This window comes from Delphinus delphis, chromosome 13, assembly GCF_949987515.2.
Source record: "Delphinus delphis chromosome 13, mDelDel1.2, whole genome shotgun sequence".
NCBI lineage: Eukaryota > Metazoa > Chordata > Mammalia > Artiodactyla > Delphinidae > Delphinus > Delphinus delphis.
This window is the reverse complement of record NC_082695.1, coordinates 27,580,822-27,600,816: the sequence shown is the minus strand read 5'-3', so window position 1 is coordinate 27,600,816 and position 19,995 is coordinate 27,580,822. Positions and strand designations below refer to the sequence as shown.

At 45.6% G+C, this 19,995-nt stretch overlaps 1 protein-coding gene across 1 annotated transcript in view; it reads left to right on the top strand.

Moving 5' to 3' along the window:
- LDLRAD4 (low density lipoprotein receptor class A domain containing 4) overlaps nt 1-19,995 on the top strand; it is a 306,285-nt gene that overhangs the window by 40,708 nt on the left and 245,582 nt on the right. The window contains 1 exon segment of the mRNA XM_060028604.1: nt 3,424-3,515. The gene's annotated coding sequence lies outside the window, so the exon portion shown is untranslated.

Below are 19,995 nucleotides of genomic sequence, written 5' to 3'. Positions count from 1 at the left end.
TATTTTGTACTCCCTTCAGTAATTTAACTGATTTGAATATTTTAAAATCTCTCTTTTATTATACTAGTTCTTTTGACATCTAAAATAGACACAACTTGAGTTGCAATATTCTTTGTAATTAAAAAACCAATAATTTATCTCTCGAGGATAGCAGAAACTGGATGATTTATGCATTCAACTTTTATTTTAAGCAGAGCTTAAATAAAATCTTGCTTAAAAGAATTACAAATCAGCAGTTTAAAAATAAAAAATCTTAAAGAACCTTTGAAATAGGTTGTCATGAAGTTGACGTTAGCATTTTGTTTCAGAATTAGAGTCAGGGGATTTGACCTACACAGGTTTTTCCGTTGTGGTTGGGAATGAATTATCAATACAAATGGAAAATTAAGAGTGATTCACATGGGCTTCCCTGGGGGCGCAGAGGTTAAGAATCCGCCTGCCATTGCAGGGGATACGGGTTCAGGCCCTGGTCCGGGAAGATCCCACATGCCGCGGCGCAACTAAGCCCGTGCGCCACAACTACTGAGCCTGCACTCAAGACCCGGCAAGCCACAACTGCTGAAGCTCGCACGCCACAACTGCTGAAACTCACGCTCCACAACTACTGAAGCCCGTGCTCTGCAACAAGAGAAGCCACCGCAGTGAGAAAAGCCCGCGCACCGCAACGAGGAGCAGCCCCCGCTCGCCGCAACTAGAGAAAGCCAGCGCGCAGCAACGAAAACCAATGTAGCCAAAAATAAATAAATAAAAATAAATTTATTTTTTAAAAAAGAGTGATTCACACATTTTTACTTCGGAAATTTTCTTAGGGAATTTTTTTGTTTTTAACCTTCAGCTGATAGCTAAATGCCCAAGAAGGGGCAAGGATATTTGGCTAACGTGGTAACTGCAGAGCAAAATTTCTAAGCAGTGACTCAGGTTCACAGGTAAAATGACATAACCAGTCCCGGAGAAATTGTCCATTCATCATTTGGGGGTAGAATATGAGGCTTAGTATCTTCCACCTATTTTGACATTAATTTTGTGGCTCTGAGCTCTGCTTTGAAGGATTGCACAAATTCTATTGTTTTGGCCTTATTGCAGTAATGAGAGATTGACAAATCATAACTCTTTTTTTTTTTTTTTTTTTTTTGCGGTATGCGGGCCTCTCACTGCTGTGGCCTCTCCCGTTGCGGAGCACAGGCTCCGGACGCGCAGGCTCAGCCGCCATGGCTCACGGGCCCAGCCGCTCCGCGGCATGTGGGATCTTTCCAGACCGGGGCACGAACCCGTGTCCCCTGCATCAGTAGGCGGACTCTCAACCACTGCGCCACCAGGGAAGCCCCATAACTCTTTTAATTTGGCTTATTTAAAAAAATATATTAAGGGCATCCCACGTGCCACATACTCTTCACAGTCTTGGTGATGCTAGGGTCATGGTGATGTTGGTTCTTGCCCACAGAGAGCTCATAGTCAAGTAGGAGAAATGAGTTTTTGCTTATGGATGGATGAGGCAGGTAGGGAGGGCTGTTTTGATGTGTTAGTTATGTGTGCATTTAATATATACATATGTGTTTTATATACTCCTATATTTAATTAATTGCCAAATTAAATTTATTTGCCATTGCTGCAAAACAAATGACCAAAAACTTAATAGCTTAAACCAATACTCACATATTATCTTAACAGTTTCCATGGGTTGGGAGTGCGGGAATGGCTTAGTTGGTTCTCTGCTCAGGATTTCAGAAGGCTGCAGACAAACTCTCAGCCCGGTTGTGTTCTCTTCTGGAGGTGTGAGTGTGGTAAGAATCCACTTCTAAGCTCATTTAAGTGGGTAGAATTCAGTTCCTTGTAGCTGTAGGTCTGATGTCCCTGTTTCCTTGCTGCTGTCAGCTGGGGACAGTTCTTGGCTCCTAGAGGCCCTTGCACTTCCTTGCCATGTGGCCTCCAGGCCCTTCAGACATGGTCGCTCACTTCTTTAAAGCCAGAAAGGGAGTCCCTCACTTTCTAGTAGGCTGACGTGGAGTCTTACATAGCGTAACCTGATCAAGGGGATGGCATCCCATTACTTTTGTCATGTTCTTTTGGTTCATCCCTTTACTTTTGTCATGTTCTTTTGGTTCTGCCTGCACTCAACAGGAGGGAATTATGCAAAGGTGTGGCCCCACTGGGGGTCACCTTAGAATTCTATCGACTACATACATTTCTGGTTATTCCACTGACTTCTGTTCCCTCAAAATCAGCATTTGAATCTCAGGAAGACTGATGAGAGTAGTCCCAGTTGAATAATAAAACTATCATCCGGAAAGTCAGAAGTGGGTTGTTTTCTTCTCTCAGTATAGGTAAAAGTCAGGAGGACAAAGTAATGTCTGTAGGTTCACCACTTTGGTAGGAAGGAGTTAGATAAAAACAGTGGGGTGTCTGGCTCATATGTTTGGGGTGGATGTCCACAGGAATTTCACAGGGGTCCTCTGGCTAGACGCAGTCATTTTTTATCTGAATGTCTTAGCATTGGCTGATCACTCAGGAGTGACATATGGCAGGAACATGCTTCGGGGGGGCAAGTCTCCTGGAGAGTACATTGCAGCACACAAACTAGACAGATGGTGGCTTATTCACCCTTGGACCAGAGTGTAATCCTGCACATTGGCCAGCTGGGTGCTGAGAGGTGCTTGTGCCATCTGAGGCAGAGCCAACTGAGTTTACCTGGAACTGCTTTGTCAGGCATGAGGCGGTCACCTGACATGACCTGGAGTGGCGAGAAGGACAGTGTACTCATCAGGCTGAGAGGAGGATGCTGGTGACAGGTTGTGTGAACTGGAACCAAACAGAGTCGGGAGGACGTCCTGCCAACAGGGTGGAGGGCAGGGGTTAAGATAGCCTAGCAGACACAATCACGGAAGTTGTCACCTTAGCTAGGTCTTCACTAAGCAGGGGTCACTGTTGCTCCCACAAAATTAAACATGTGTTTCAGGGGAGGAAAAAGTGCTGCTGGGCCTGCCTCCCTTTATAGTTAAGGATCGGTGGATCCATGTGGTCGACAAGATACTTTGGGTTCTTATGACAGCCATATTTAGGATGTCTATAATTTAAAAAATCCCTAATCCAATAAAGACATTGTCAATTACATGTTCATGACCCCTCGTTGAAGAAAAAGCGTGTGACTTTGAAGGAACAAGTGTGTGTCCTTTGATTGGAAGCTGAGAACCTGTGGCCCTCTGGCTGCTGGAGAATTTATCCCCAGTTCAGTCATACCCCGTACCCAGATTGTGTGCTGGGGGTCTTCTCTCTTCTGTTTATTATATGATGCTTATTTTATTCATTTTGGTATCTGTGCCTTTTATTGTGACAGTCCTCAAGTATTTTTCAGAACTTGGAGAAGGGGATGGTACACTTAAAGAAACCAAGAAATGGTTCACTGGAATTCTTTATTTTTCCTTTCAGCAGTTCAAGCTCTATATCTGTAACATCAAAGTGCCGTCTCCTGATTGGACCGTTTTCAGGAACTCGCATCAGTTTTCATAACAGCTTAAAAGGTGAGTAGAGCTTGAGACTCTTCTCTTTGATAATGTTTGTGAAGCAGAGCTTGTCACAGCACTGACTGTTCTGAGATTGTGTCCCTCTCAAGAAAGGGGTCCCAACTCCAAGGTGCAAAAACTATCTTCCCAATGTAACTTTTTCTGATTGGAGGAATGTTGCATGATATCAGATTAAATGTGACTTTACTTTTTTGTTTAATACCCAAGTGTATTCATAGTGGGCTGTGAATGTATATAAAATACATATTTCTAGATTTACTAGAATATCTGAAGGAAAATAATCTTACTATTCAATTTCTATTTATTGCTGAGCCTGAGCATTTAATACCCAGATGTTTAAAAACATTTAAGATTGGTGAGAAACGGGATTCTTTCTTTCTCATTCTAAATTTTTTGTTCTGCTTGGCTTCCAACTTCATAAAATGGGAATAATCACGGGATTGCCGTGGGACGTGATGAGCCACCATGCTTCATACAGCACCTGGCATGTAGTGCACACTGAACGGATGTCAGCTTCTCTCTCTCCTGGCTGTTGTAACAGCAAGTGAGCAGGTTTTCCTCTCTGTGTGTTGGTAGCACACGTGATCTGTACTGTAGGGGAGCGTTGACCTCCTAATTTGCTGTGTTTGTGTTCCTGTGTGTTTCTTCTTGAAGGGTGGGGAGTAAGTGGCCTGGGGTATAAATTTCAGGGTATCTGGAAGTAGAAGCTTAGATGACACACATGTTTTGGTCACCTCTGCGCATCCTCAGACCCAAAGCCCAATTCAGAGCCAGCCCCAGTTGGGGACAGTAGTGAAGGTGCCTGGCGGGGGGTGGTACCAGGAGCATCCTACCTGCCTCAGCTTACCTGCCCAGCTTTACCCTTTAGCATGTCTCTTCACCTCTCTTTGCTTCTATTTTGTCAACTCTTAAGTATTTTAGTGATTCCTGTCCTGCCTAATTGCCAGGCTGTGGAGAACATCAAATGAAGAAATATATGAGAGTCTTCAGCAAAGTAAAAACATTCTATACAACATAAGGTTCTTTTCCCCTAAATTTTTAAAAAATTTATTTATTTTCTTTATTATTTTTGGCTGTGTTGGGTCTTCGTTGCTGTGCGCGGCTTTCTCTAGTTGTGGAGAGTGGAGGCTACTTCTTGTTGTGGTGTGCTGACTTCTCATTGCGGTGGCTTATCTTGTTGCGGAGCACGGGCTCTAGGTGCGCGGGCTTCAGTAGTTGCGGCACGCGGGCTCAGTAGCTGTGGCTTGCGGGCTCTAGAGCGCAGGCTCAGTAGCTGTGGCGTACGGACTTAATTGCTACAGGGCATGTGGGATCTTCCCAGGCCAGGGCTTGAACCCATGTCCCCTGCATTGGCAGAGGGGTTCTTAACCACTGCACCACCAGGGAAGTCCCTTCCCTAAATTTTTAATGTGCCAGGCATGACTCATTGTTTATGCCATATTCCTTACTAGAATGTAAGCTTTATAAGGGCAAGAATGTCCCTCCCTCCCACTTGTTTTTTCCTCCAGGGCTTGAAACAGTGCCTGCTAACTAGGAGGAGTTCAATGAGACTTTTGTCAGAGGAAATGATTGATGGAGATCCCCCGGAGGCTTTCAGAGCTTACCCAAGCCTTTTTATTCATGGTGGTTGTTGGAAATAGATGAGGCAGTTGGAGAATCACGAGGGATTTAATGTGCTTCCTCACTAAGGCACACAGACCCTTGAACTTATGTGGACTTTTCACAGGTTGGAAGCTTCCTGAAATTGTAGGTGCTCAGAACCATGCTGTACTTAACAGACTCCCTGAGTCACTGTTGGGTGCAGTTCCTACGTAGTTCTTTCCTGAGTGGATTTCACAGTCAGGGATATGCAAATGTGGAGCCCATTCAGTAGGGTCTCACAGGGTCGGTGGTAAGCTTCTGTGGGGGGCACTCAGGCCGCACGCCTCGCCAGTGGTCAGTGACTGATGGAACACTTTTCGTTCACGTGGTTCTTCATTACCTGACAGGACAGTGTGATGTTTGAGAATCCCTTACCTTCCCAGACATGGTATTGCTGAGGTGCGCCATTTTTCTTCCATAAATTGGCATACCCACCACCAGCTTGAAGCAGGAGGTGGCAGCTTGTCTACACCAGAGCCAGAGAGAGTGTGGGCACAGCGTGGTTTCTCATCATCATCTCAGATGTAGTCCTCTTTGACTTTGCCCACCACAAACTAGAACTGTCTTCATGTAGAATTCTACTGGGTAACTGAACACACCACTGATTCTGCCCCTAAGGACTATGCAGCTTGATTTGCAGAATTTTGACAGAAGTAGAAATCTTGCAAATTACATAACTACCCTATTCTCTCCCGTATATGGAGTTACCTCATTCTGTCAGCTATTTTAAGCAACTTTCAGAATTGGTAATGGAAAACTTTTTCTTGACTACATTACTGTATATGGATTTTAAATTAAAAGTAAAGTGCATTGCTCCTTCTGAACATAACAGTGGTTAAGAACAGATTCCTTTCTGCAGAACTGCATGTCACCTGGTACAGTACAGGTCATTTCCAGGTACATACTTGGGTTCAGAGGTGTTGTAAGAGCTTTCGCACCTCTAAGATAGGTTCTTACAGCTGATTGTCCTGGAATTTATATTTGTTCCGTTACTTGTAAAATTCTGTCCCTTAAAGCTCACAGCTGGACCGGGAGACATTCCTACATGCTGATAGGACAGACTGGAGGCATTACCACTCTGCTCTGTCTGCTGGGATGGGAAGGCCCAAGGAATTCTGGGCTTTTTGTTAACTGCAGAATGTGCCTGTCTTACTGTACAGTGGATTTTTTTGGACTTGGTTTTAAAATCGGGTTGGGTCCCCATGTCTAGGTTGTTATTAAGTGTATTTCAAAAATTTGACCTCCTTGATAAATATGAAGACAGGTCCCTCTTTGCCTTATCATATCTGTAAGGTATATTTGGAAACATGGCCTTTGGCCCGAATTCTGTGCTTTTACTCACTTTGTTACTCTGGCAAGTCCTAACCTCCTCTGAGTCTCAGGTTTTCTCATCTTTAAGTAGGATAGTAATTGTTTTGTGGAATTGTGAAGATGCCTAACTTAGCATTCAGTGCGTAGTAGGAGCTTGATGAAATGTCAGTTATTGTTTTCCATCGAAATGCCAGCTCTTACCCAAGGACCATGGCTGGCTGGATCCGAGGAAGAGAGCAGGGGCGGAGCTTTCTGTCCTCTTGCAGGACTAAGGAGGTTTGCTGAGTAATTTCATGGGGCATCTTGCTGGAGTCAGGTGGGTGGAGTGCCTGTGCCCTGGCCAAGCACAAAGCGGCTGGGATGGAGGTAAACAAACCATTAATTAGAGCTTTTTGCACCTTTTCCTGTCCTCTTTGTGAGACTTAGACCCGGTTGGCTCTCAGCACAGATGTGAAAGGTTCAATGGGGAAAGTCCCATCTCTTTTTTTGGTTTCCTTCAATGTCCTTAAGGGATCTGAAGTGGATGGTGAGGACCAGGGAGCCAAGTGGGACTCCCGCATTGTGAGACCTGTGGTCCCAGTGGGGAGATGCTCTAGCAGTCAAAAAATAACCGTAGATACAGGTGATGCAACCTGACCTGAACTTCTGTCTTCGTGTTAAATTTAAACTTTCAAGGTACATCACAGAGGATCAGTAGTGTTGCGAGAAGCATAACCTCTGAGTGTAGGTCTCTGCTGTCTACACTGTCTACAGGAATGCTTATTTTCTCCAAATGTATTTTTGCCAGTGTCCAGTAAAGTCGATTAAACCATGAAAGGTTTGTGTTGGGAGTTCCCTAACTTGAAGGAGGATTTAAACTCTGCCTCACAGTTAGGTTGGGGTCATTCAGAGGCTGCACCAAGACATACTGGCTGTGTGAGAAGCTGGGCAGTGGTGGGTTGGTGCCTCTCTGGCCTTCCAGGTTGTCATCAAGGAAGTCAAGGTGAGCACATTGAAACCAAGGTGACACCAAGGTTTCCAGTGGGAGGGGTCCTGGGACAGATCCCAGGTAGACTAGTTCCAGGGTCCCTCTTGGCTTGTGATAGAGTTTCTGGGTTCTCTAGGCCTCATTCAGGCCCTTCCACCTCCTGCTTCCTCTCTCTTCTCCTCCTCCTCCCTTCCTCCTGCCCACCCCATGTCTGTGCAGCGTCAGGGGATTCAGATCTGAGCCCCATCTCACTGCTTTTCCCTCATTCTTCCACTTTAAGGTTAAGAGTGGCACTGAGAAAAATTGGAACTCAGCAAGGGCATCAGGGATGCCATGTGCTTGTTTGAGTTAGGAAAACCCAGCAATGCAAAGAGGAAGGCCAGCAGGCAGGACACCACTTAGAGGCTGGGAAGAGAACCTCGTTACCTCTGCTGTTTCTGCCTGTGGCCTGGGAACTTGGGAATTTTCTCTGCCTGTGTGTTGGACGCTGTCCTTCTATTGTTAGACTATATTATTTTGTTATTAAGTAGACATTCAGAGTTGTATTAGAGAAACACCTTTATGTTTCGCTTTAAACTGAAACACAGCAACTTCATCAGTCAGTGCCTAGCACAGCGTTAAACTGCTAAAAAGCTAGCAAATTTTCCACCTAAAAATTTTGTCGGGGAGGTAAAGGTGGGGGGCATGGGGGAGAGTATAAAAATAAATCTTTCAGAGATCCTGGGTTGCTTGGTGGCGTGTGTATTTTTCCATGGTGCAGGAGGTTAGAAATAGCATTGCTTTTTATGGGATTCTCAGCAGCAGCTCAAAAATGTGGCTTCGTGGGCTCAATCTGTGTGTGTGGGTGAGACGGCTCCTGCAGCCCGTGGGGTGGGGGCAGCGCCTATCTGTCTTCCTGCCCGTCCGCCCCGGCGGGTGTCACCCGGGTGAATGGCGCTCACGTGTGAATGTGCTCGCCAAGGTCAGGCTCTTGTGAGGATGTGCCTGTGGCAGCGGATGCCAGCTGTAGCAGACGGAGCCTCAGTGATCCCCACAAAGTCACACTGGTGCACGTGCGAGGGCAGGTGCCAGGCACAGGGGTCGTGATCTGGGAGGGCGTCCTCCAAGGCTTCTGAGTGTCTGACTGGCTGGGCCTCCTGAATCTCTGTGAGATGGCCTCCCCTTCGAGCCTTAATACCAGCAGGTTTGGTGGGCCACCCCTTCAAAAGGAGTCCTGAAGGATTCTTGACATTTGTTACAGTTACATAATTCTTACAGATGGAGGTCGGTTGCCCAGTGTTTCTCAGATTCAATGCAGGAAGGAAATGGAAGGAGGCAACCACTGGGCAGAGGCTTTTAACCCCCATGGGACCCAGGACATATGTGAATTCCTGGAAATTGTGCCTGTTCCTGCAGAGAAGGCCAGGGCTTTGATGCGATTCTCGGTAAGATTTTGACCTCCAGAAAGGTTAAGAGCTTTTGCAATAGAGCATAAGGTAAAGTTCATTTAACTCGGGAAAATCATTTTGGAAGCATAGTGAGTGTCGGGAGAGGGAGGTGTTGGCAGGATTGAAGAGGACGGGCAGAGGAGGAGAGGGGTCCGCTTAGTAAATTGTGTGGCAACACAAGAGGGGACCCCATCTGCTGGGGGTTTTCTTTGTGGGCTTTCTTCTTGAACTTCCTGTAATATTGTGTTGGGGATGGTTCCTGCCGAAGGCCGCTTGCCAGTGCTTGGTTACCTTCGCAAGCTTGGTGCTTGGAAGGGGGGCCGGCTGCTCGCAGGTCATCTGGGGTCTGTGTGGATTCAGCCCAGCATTTAATCAGCAGTTTCCCCCTCTTTCCCTGGATCTGCTGTGCCTTGTTCTCTACAGTTTTTCTGGCGACTTGCTTGGGGGTGATTATGATAGGCCAGCAGCTGTCCAGAGGACAGTGGAGGAAACCTCAGGCAACGAGTGCTTCACCTCCTCATCCACAGCTCGCCGTGGCTTTGGTGCTACTCAGTGGTGCCCACTTCAGTGCCTTCTGTCTGAGTGGCCAGTCGCCTTTGGGGGACAGGATCGCTGGATAAGTGTGCAGATCACTTGCAAACACAAAGCGTTACAGCTGCCCGAAGACCGTGTGGGCGAGAGTGCCTCAGCCAGGTCAGGGGTGGTGCCCCTGCTGCCTGGGCCTCACGGTCCACCAGGGGCAGAAATGTTTCTCTTGAGTCCTCGGGTGGAGCCGGAGGAGCCAGGAAGGTTACCCAGGCACCTCTCTTTCGGAGCAGGATGTCAGGGGTGCCCTGGAGCCAGAGCGAATTAGAGCAGGGAGGACTCGTCCCAAACACGACCTGTGTCTACTTTTGCTTTTTAAAAGTTCCAAAGTTGCTACCTGATATGCAGGTTCTGTTCTGTTGTAATATTTCACCTATGCAGTTATATTCCAAGAATAATGATGCTTTTGGCTTTCTTTATTTCTCTGCTTGGATTGATCCATGTTTGCCCAGTGCAATGACTGGGCAGGGAGTTCTGCTTCCTGTGGTGCTAGTCTGGCAGCTGCCACATGTCCTGTCACCTCAGTCCCTATCTCTCGGTACCCCTGTTGACTTCATAAAAATAAGAGAATGTGCTGAGATTCTTCAGTCATTTGAGAAAATTTGTTTTACAGGTTCAGGTGGGTTTGTGAAGTATTTTTTAGTACTTTGCAAGATAGAAGGATGCTTTTGAGTCATCATTAAAAGAACTTTTTACCACTTAGTATTGTGGTATTTAAATCAGTTGTCTATTATTTGATCTTTAATTGGTTCTCAAACATCCTGCTGCTCCCCTTTTTCAAAAAGTGTGGTGGAAAATATATAACAGAGAATTTGGAACCCTGTTGGTGGTTATGAAAGGTAGTGTTGCTGTGGAAAACAGTATGTTTTAACCATTTTAAAGTGTACAGTTTAGTGGCATTAAGTACATTCACATTGTTGTGCAATCATCACCTCCATCCATCCCCAGAACTATTTTCATCTTGAAAAACTTGAACTCTATTCCCATTAAACACTAATGCCCATTCCCCCCACTCCCAGCCCCTGGCAACCACTTCTACTTTCTGTCTCCAGGAACTTGACTGCTCAAGACCTGATACAAGTGGGATCATAGAGTATTTGTCCTTTTGTGACTGGCTCACTTTACTTAGCATAGTGTCCTCAAGGCTCATCCATGTTATTGCAAGTGTCAGAATTTCCTTCCTTTTTAAGACTGAATAATATTCCATGGTCTATATAGACCACATTTCGTTTATCCATTTGTCCGTCAGTGGACACTTGGGTAGCTTCCACCTTTTGGCTGTTGTGCTAAACATGGGTGTCCAAATATCTCTTCAAGTCCTTGCTTTCAGTTCTTTGGGTATCCTCATTTAAAAAAAATACTCCCCAAACTTATTTTTAAAAGCACACTCTCGATTAGACACCATTAGGAATCCAAAAGAAAGATATGCTGAAGTATGGAGGTGATCTTAAAATTACAAGATTTGAAAATGTGAACTAATTAAAGGGAAGTGAAAGAATAGAATTGAGAACTATCCTTTCCTATAGAGGTAATAAATATTATTCGGGCCAGCAGGCCTCTTGTACATGTTCTGAGTGAAGCATTATTCCTTACACAAGACTCCAGGTAGGGCCAACTTCCAGGAACAACGCACTCGGCCTGCATGTTGCTCTTGTGTTGTCAGGGGTGCTGATGGGGAGACAGACAGGAAATGTGAAAAAAAAGGAAAAACGGGAGAATTTCTGGTCAGACTCTTGTTTTTCCTGAGAATTGGAAAAATTTTAAATTGTGACCTTTTATGGATAACAGTACATTATTTGTGATAAGAATTCCACAAGACTTTTACTGGAATGACTTCTAGAATCCTGTGCAGTGGGAAGGTTTTCTACAGTGTTAGCGCCGTCTGTGTGCATGGTGGGAGCCTCACCCTCCCTCCTGCGCCTCCATTGTCTTTAGAGCATGAATTGCCTGGTCAAATCAAGAAAGAAAGCTAACAGGTGAGAGGATAGGGAAGTTCGTCTCAATCTGGGCAAACCTTGGCTTTCAAAAGTGTGGGAAGACAGAGAAGCTGTTATTGGAAGAGGAGCAGTGGGACAATGAGCAGGGTCACCACCAGCTGTTGGTGATAAAGTTTATCTTTAACCCACATCAGAGCTCCAGCTGTGTGCTGGCCCTCTGGGGGGCTTGAGCACAAAGATGACTGGGAAACAGGCCCTGCCTCACAGAGGGACTCGTGATCTGATGGAGGAGACCCACAACATGTCCCTGGTCACAGTCCACAGTGACTTGCGCTCAACACGTGGTGCCGAAGGGGCCCAGGGCAGAGAGGGCCGTGTACACCCTACTGGGAAGGTTTGTGGATACACTCACGGAGGTGGTGACGTGTGAAGTGGGTCTTAAAGCACCCATTGTAGTCTGCAGGTGGGCAGATTAAACATTTCTGGGTGTGTCTGTGAGAGTGTTTCCAGATGAGTCAGACTCAGTAGATGGCCTCCCCAGTGTGGGTGGACATCGTCCAGTCCGTTGAAGGCCTGCATAGAACAGAAGGCGGAGAAAAGGGGAATTTGGCCCTCTTGCTTCCTGCCTGCCTGCTTCAGGTGTGACATCCTGCCCTCGGACTGGGGTTTACACCGTCAGCTCGCCTGTTCTCAGGCCTTTGACACCACTGGCTTCCCTGGATCTGCAGCTTGCAGACGGCAGATCGAGGGACTTCTCAGGCACCATAATTGTGTGAGCCAGCTCCTCATGATAAATCTCTCTCTCTCCTCTCTCTTTGTGTGTGTGTGTGTGTGTGTGTGTGTGTGTCCGTCCTTTTGGTCCTGTTTCTCTGGAGAATTTTCAGCAGCTTCTTCATTAATCTGATTATGTTTATATTCTAAGTCTTCTCCTACTATCTCAACATCTACTTCTTCGCATATCTAACTTATTTTGGATAAAATAATCCTGAAGCCATTAGAATACTATCCAAACTTGGCTTGGCTAGAATTGATAACTAATAAAGATTCTATTTATTTGCTTTCTACAGTTTTATCATTTTCTTTATTTATTCTCCAGGTAAGTATTCTTAAAAAAAAAAAGAAAAGGGTTTGTTTTAGGCATCTTTTTATGCCTTATTTCTGTATGACTGTGTGTGTATTTTCTTTTTTGATAAGAAGCAAAAATCACAGTATCTTGAAAGAGTTCTGTTGTCTACCATCAGATGTGTGACCTACTGCTTATTCGTGGGCAGCAGCAAAGCACTTAGTGAGATATAAAACTAAGTAAAAGTCAAATGCTGTGTATATTCTAAGAAGTTACAGTATACCACACAAATGAAAAAGTCTCTTATTCCTAAATTTAAACCGTAGCTGATTTATACCAAACCTTTGCCTCTAAGGTAGGCCTGTAAGAATATAAGAGGGTACAGTCACTGGCATAAGGACTGTCACTGCCAGCATCAGTGGGCAAATCGGAGGCCTCGCTCTGCACTGCGGCCCCCTGAGAAAGTCAGCCCACGCAGGGGCCACATCTGGACCTGTTGTGACACACAGGGATTTTAATTTCCTGAGGCTAACTAAATTCTGAAGTATTTTCTCAGTTTCCAGGCAATAAGAACCTAAACAAAACTGAAAGGGACCGTGTATCAAGCCTGGATGGAGTTTGGGCCCCTCCAGGGAGTATGTGTGAGCAGGTGCGTGAACACCCTGCTCCTCCTCCTACCCCAGCCAGTCTGTGTTCACAGAAGTCCTCACACCTCGCAACTCAGGCTCAGCCTCTTGTGCTCCAGCAAACAGAATGATGAACAGTATAATCGGCAGCAGAGCACCTCTGCCACCAGGAAAGGCATCTGAAGGCAAAATCGGCTGTTAGTTTTTTCATTCTTTTTATATGTTCACTCATGCATTCACTCAGCAAATAATTACTGCGTACTTGATTGAAACCATACAGTATTAGTCCTGGCAAAGGCCTTTTACAAATGGAATGAAGTGGTTAGAGAGGCTGTGGCTCCGGCAGGTGCAGCGATTTGCTCACGGCCACAGCGCCCTCGAATGGAGCTGCAGGGACCTGGCTCAGGTCTCTGGGGCCCTCGGGCATCTTTTGCCTCACCTCAGGCTCAGCCCTTCTTTCTCCCACAGAAGACCCTGTAGACTGGCCTGGTCTGAATCGCAGCTGCTCTGTTCCAAACCTTAGCCACTAAGATCTTAGGATTCTTGGGAACAGTGAGCATCACATTCAATGTAAATGTGGTTTATCTTTAAGAATTACTGAATTTTGACAAAGCAGTGTTTCTGAGGAATAGAAATGTGTCATCTCATGGCCAGTGTAATTTTCTATTCCATTTCTCTTACAATTCTGTTTTTGAAAATCGTGCTTTTTATGCTTGAGGTGGACAGGGTGTCGCCAAGTAGAGGCCACAGCATAGGGCATTTCCTGTTTACCAGGGAAATATTGCCCCAAGATCTGTTGGTCTAGCTGATTATGGTACTTTTGAGCCAATCAGATGAAATTTTGGAAAATATCCAGTAAAATAAAACTTTCCCTTCTAGGGTACCAAAAAGAAATGCTCAGCGTTGGGTGTTTTAGTTTAGTCAGTCCTCATGCACTAGTTGTGTGCCATCAAGGGCTCAGCAGGTGATAAGGAAGTGCGGTGGGGTTCAGAAGTTTCCGGGCCTCAGGGAGCTATTTGGCTGCTGTTTGGCTGGATGGTAGAGTGGATAGAGAGAATAATGCAGCATTTCTGAAGGCCTGATGTTTTCCTTGGCTCATTGTCTTAGGTGTTTCAAAAGCAGATGGCAAACAGTAACAACAGTGTTGGGTGCGAACATAGGTGATCCGTGAGTAGGCTGCTGACATTATTCCTGGGTGTGTTCTGTGTGTATTTGTGATTCTGTGACCCATACTCTATTCCTGTTGTTTTCGCCAGCCACTTCAGGTGATCATATGGCTTGAGATGAGTATAGATGATGGAAACTTGAGTTATAAAACATTTTTAGCATCTAGAAATGTCCTTAGACATTTGACTTAGGATCAACAGTCTTGATCTAAGATTTTTTCTTTGCTACCCCTTTGCTTGTTCCCTGATCATTCCGGGGTACAAAGACCACTGGAGAGAGATCTGGGATCTTTCCAATTCAGGGGCCACTTGGGAATGGGATGACAGTGGAGGCAGTGTGGACTCTAGGAGGTCAATTCTGGGCATTGGTGGGGTGGCTCCTGAGGCAGATGCTTTGGTTCCTGGGCATTGGTGAGGTGGCTCCTGAGGCAGATGCCATATGTGCTTTGGTTCTGGGGCTTGGGCACCCCATCAAAGGAATACTGTGAACCTTCATTGCTGACTTCTTTTAAGGTAGACACATAATGAAAATGTGAACCTGAAATCACTGGTTTAGGTCTTGGCAAAGTTACGTATTTTTTGACAAGTTGGCATGGGTTGGCATTTCTTGTAATTCAATTTTACATCCTTTCTATGGTCTCTGTAGAAGTAATCAGTTTTCCAGTTCTGGAAACCTGGTCTTTTTGTGGACAGAGTAATTTGGTGGAGAGAAGACATTATTTCTAGGTTGCTGCTGGGAAGCTGTTGCCATGTAGACTACAAACTGTAGCTGATCCTATGTGTTGGTGTATGTGTGTGTGCATTTTCTCTAAGTCGGCAGTAGTTTGTGGCATTTTACAGATATGGAAATTATTTAATTAAATTTAGATGCATGGAGACTTCCATGGTGGTCCGGGGGTAAGAATCCGTGCTCCCAATGCAGGGAACCCGGGTTCGATCCCTGGTCGGGGAACTAGATCTCACATGCATGCTGCAACTAAGAGTCCGCATGCTGCAACGAAGACCCAGTGCAGCCTAAATAAATAAATATCTTAAAAAATACTTTAAAAAATTTAGATGCATGACGAGAACACCTACTCATGCGGAAGTTATGCAAATACATGCAAATCCTGTACAAATGAGCTGGCTTGGCTGGACTGGAATATTGTTTCACACCAGTCCTTCATTGTATCACAGAAGAAGAAATATGGGAGTACAGTTATCTTATGGTTCACTTTTGGATTAAATCATAACTTTAGGATACTTTTTCTTTTAAAAAGTGACTGCCTAACTAAGTAAGAAGTCTTAGATGGATGTCACCTTCCTTCTTCATTTTTTTCACATTGCATGTGAATTTTCAGGTGTCAGTATTACCTCGTTAGTCATTGTCATCTCTCCTGATCACCTTTGAAGCTACTTTTAAAATTTCCTTTTAAGCATTTTTAAAAATTGCATTTTACCTTGCTTTCAGTCCCAGAAAATCACATGTAAATTGTTGGAAGCTTGCTTCTACGTGCACTGTTGGAAGCTTGTCCCATCCTTCTTAGGGATCTTGGAGGAGTCAGGCTCACAGGCTGGGGGCTGGAGGAGTCCTTTAGAACAAGTTCATTGCTAGCTCTTTCTCAGTTTACACTAAATGATTTCTGAGGTTGGAATGACAGATTTGTCCTAGTGGCTCTACTTTTAACCTCTGGCTATTTAATTCTATGAAGTAAGCTGAGGAATATACATGTTAAACACTAGTTTCTGCCCATGCTGAAAGGGCTGATGATGGTCAAGGTGACTGTCACTTTGAGGCTCTAGGCTGGGAGCACATCAGAAGGATTGGACCAGAAATGGCTTAAATAGGAGATAATTATGACAGATGGTCTCTTAAAGAGTCTTAATAACTCAATCTAAATACATAGCAAGAGATTTTTCTCATCAGAAGGATGAGGTCTGTGGTATTATTATTAACTGGAAAGGAAGTTATGTCTTTTTCTTTAGAGGGAAAGAGACCACAGCTATCATATGTATTCAGAAACTTCATTTACAAGTAAGGAAGTGGAAGTCAGAGACCTTAAGTGACTTGCCTAAGGTCAGACCCTTAGTAAGTGGTGGAGTAAGCCTTGACGTGAGAGGCTTCATTGCAGCCTCTGCCCTTGTAGACCCCATCCTACACTGGAGGATATGGATGGAGGATGTTGTAAGGCCAGCTGAAAATGGTATTTTTTTTTTTTTTTTTTTTTTGGGTTCGCGGGCCTCTCACTGCTGTGGCCTCTCCCATTGCGGAGCACGGGCTCCGGACGCGCAGGCTCAGCGGCCATGGCTCACGGGCCCAGCCGCTCTGCGGCATGTGGGATCCTCCCGGACCGGGGCACGAACCCGTGTCCCCTGCATCGGCAGGCAGACTCTCAGCCACTGCGCCACCAGGGAAGCCCTGAAAATGGTATTTTTAATGGTTGCTAGGAAAATTCTGGTTACACTCTTTTTTACATTGTAATTGACGTTAGAACAGCCTACCTACTTGTCTGCGTGCCAGCCCATTGTTTAGAGTAGTCAAAAATGTGTATCTTTTTAGTTTGGTCTTACATGGAATAGCTGTGAGATTGTCAGTACTCTCAAGGGATATAAAAGTGAATTCTGTCAGATTTGTTCATTAGTTATTAGAAAATGCTTAGGAGCAAAGAGCATTTTGGTAACTGGCTGGTCAGATTTGGGACATGCATAAAAATATAGTAATCAAGCACAGTGAAAATCAAGCATTTGATTTGTAGGTAAACCTTCCTTCCCTTAAAGAAATGAGCGTGCAATCTTTGTTTGCAACTGAGGAGTTAAACACCAACGCTTTTCTAAGGGAAGTGGCTTCGACAGAAGCATCAGCAGTAGTGAAGCCCCTGTTGGCATCTGGACTTTGTAGAAGCTCGAGACATTTACTCTCTCGCTTGGAATTTTCCCTCATACAGGGGACCTTCCCTCAGCACCTGTGACCTTGCGTAATGTGCCCAACATCCTGGGGAGCTGTGATGAACCTGGTGACTGGGGAAACCTAGAAGTTGACCCTTCTGTAGACTCATCCCCCCGGAGGTGCCCGAGCCCTACCCAGGAAAAACCAGCAGCTCCTGCCTCTGGAGTCCAAGTGTGGGCACAGGGCAGCCTGTAGCTGGGATTTCACTCAACATGAAACATAGCTCCAGATGGCTTGTATGTGAGCTTAGACCTGTAGAAGTAGAATGAATTTTAAAGGATCAGCTGGCACCTTGAAGTGGTCAGCACTGTATACTTAGTACACTGTGGAGGGGTGGGGGTCTGCTGGCTTCTAAGTGGGTAGAGAATCTTTATACTGTTGTTTCGGGTGATACCTGTTCTTGAATATCTGGAACAAAGGGCATAGCCACTGTTGTTTAATATACATATTCTTATGAGGCTCTAAGACTTCCCCAGTAAAAGTGAACTCTAATGTATATTTTGGTGTGTGTGCTTTTAATGATTGTACAAAAAGAGTTTAATTTGTGTTTGTGTGGAAGATTGAGCACTGCACACACTGACAAAGGCAGACATTATAAAATTAAAGTTTCAGAACTTGAAGTAACTGTGAAGGTCACCGATTCCATCTTTTGCATTGTACAAAGAAGAAAACCTGAAGCCTAGAGAGGCTGAGTGAGAACTCCATCTGATCAACACATTTCCACGGCTGAACACCTCTTCTAATCAGAGATGGATGTGGCAAGGAACAAAGTGTGGTGGACTGGCAGCTGGCCACTAGTTTGAGCTCTGAGACCAGCCAGTAATTATCTGCATGGCTTTGAGCCGCTCACCCCTCAGAGTCTCAGAATCCTCAGCCGTGAGTGCCTGGAGGCCCGTTTGTCTTCTCCATTTTTGTGTCCTCAGCAGCCACTGTGTGCCTGGCTGGAATGGGTGCTCAGCAGATGTTTGCTCGGCAGTGAAGGTGGCTGGAGAGCGTGTGGCACTCAGAGGAGTACTGGTCTCAGGAGGTGGCAAAGAGAAAAGATTTCTAGTCCATCAAGTTTATAAAAGTTGCCTGTTAGATCTCCTTCCTGGAGATTCTTAACGTACCTTTAGCATATTAGAGGCTCGGAGAAGTTTGACGGAAAAGAAAGCTGTAGTGTTGTTTAACCCAGAATCTCCTAAATTTCTCTCTCTCTCTCTTTTTTTTTTTTTGCTGCACTGCGTGGCATGTGGGATCTTAGTTCCCCAACCAGGGATGGAACCTGCGCCCCCTGCATTGGAAGTGCAGAGTCTTAACCCCTGAACCGCCAGGGAAGTCCCTCTCCTAAACATTTTTGACCCAAGAACACTCTTCCTATGGCTTTGTTAAACCTGGGGGAACTTTTGCTGGAAGAGATGAGCTTGAAGGAGACTTCCTGCTGGAACATTCTGAAATTTGAGAGCCGGGGTGGGAGGATGGGACATATTTAGAGGCATAAGGAGGTGGCAGTAGGTTTGGGGCAGGGGTGGGGCGCGGTGGGTTGGTCTCTAAACAGGGCTCAGACTCCAAATTCTGCAGTTAAACCTGTAGGCTCTGCATCCATAGCACAAATAGGAATCTGGGGTGAGGTGTTCATCCCTTGAGTTGCACTCACACAGGGAGAGGTGTGCATCTTGTCCTTATGGAACCGAGGGCAGTGGCATGAAATGACCATGTTTCTGTTGTGCTCTTGCACTTTCTCCTGTTTTTCTCTTTAGCAGATTGTTTCTTGAAAGCAGGACTCTAATCTAAATTCTGTAAAACTCGCTAGGCACCATTGCTGCTCATCCACCTACCACTCGGAGTAAGTGCTGAAAGTGCTGAGACACTTTGTCGAGATGTGGTTACCTTTGCCCCCCTCCTTTCTCCATATGATCTGAGATGGGCTCCACTGAGAGAGCAAGCAGGAGGGTCCCTCTCTGTCAGCCACACTGTTGGTGGGTTTGGTGATGCCGGTAGACGTGCCTAATCACGGCTGGTCAGCTCTCCCCTGGCCCCCACTGCTGTCTCTGGGGACCCATGCCCCAGCCCCCAAGGTTTGTCTCCACCTACTCCCCCTCCCAGATAAGTACATATAAATGTGATTATGTTTAGAAGCTGAAGCATTTGAATAAATCAGATGCTTTTGCCCAGCCCTAGAATAAAGGCTGTAGTTATTTTAACAACAACAACAGCAAAAATCCTGCAGTCTTCAGCTATTTCTGGAAGTAGACTGGTAATTAGCATGCCATTTGTAATTCATTGCTGTCTCCCTGCTGTTTGTTTCCTTGTTCCAATGCAGCCCAGTTTGGGAGACTGGGTTTATTTCATTTGGAAATGCGATTTTGTTGAGACCTCCAAATGCCATAACGAGATTAATGGTTTTCTGGAGCCGAAGTTTGCCAAACCTGGTGTTGGCAGCTTGGGGACTCGTTTCCAGCAGCTCTGCGGAGGGGAGTAACAGCTTGCTTGGGTGGTATTGACTTTCCAAGAAAACTGTTAGAAGCAACTGCTTCAGGATGGTTTGATGCTACCTGAGGAGAGTGATTCTTGAGGAGGAGAACAGGTAATTTGGGGGTAGGGTAAAGAGGCTTACATTGTTTTATTTGCTGCACTGTTATTCCTGGGAGATGTTTCACATTTGTAGTTTATATATTTACTGATGTTCGTGGAGGCCAAATGCAGATGAGTGCCTTTTGGGATTTTGTTCTCTGGAGTGAAAGGAAAATGTTTGCAGTGGTTCCTTGGAAAGGGGCAGGCGGGCAAGAGGCTCCTGCGGGGCCCCTGTGGCCTCTCCCTCCGGACTTCATGCTAGCCCTCCAGCTGCA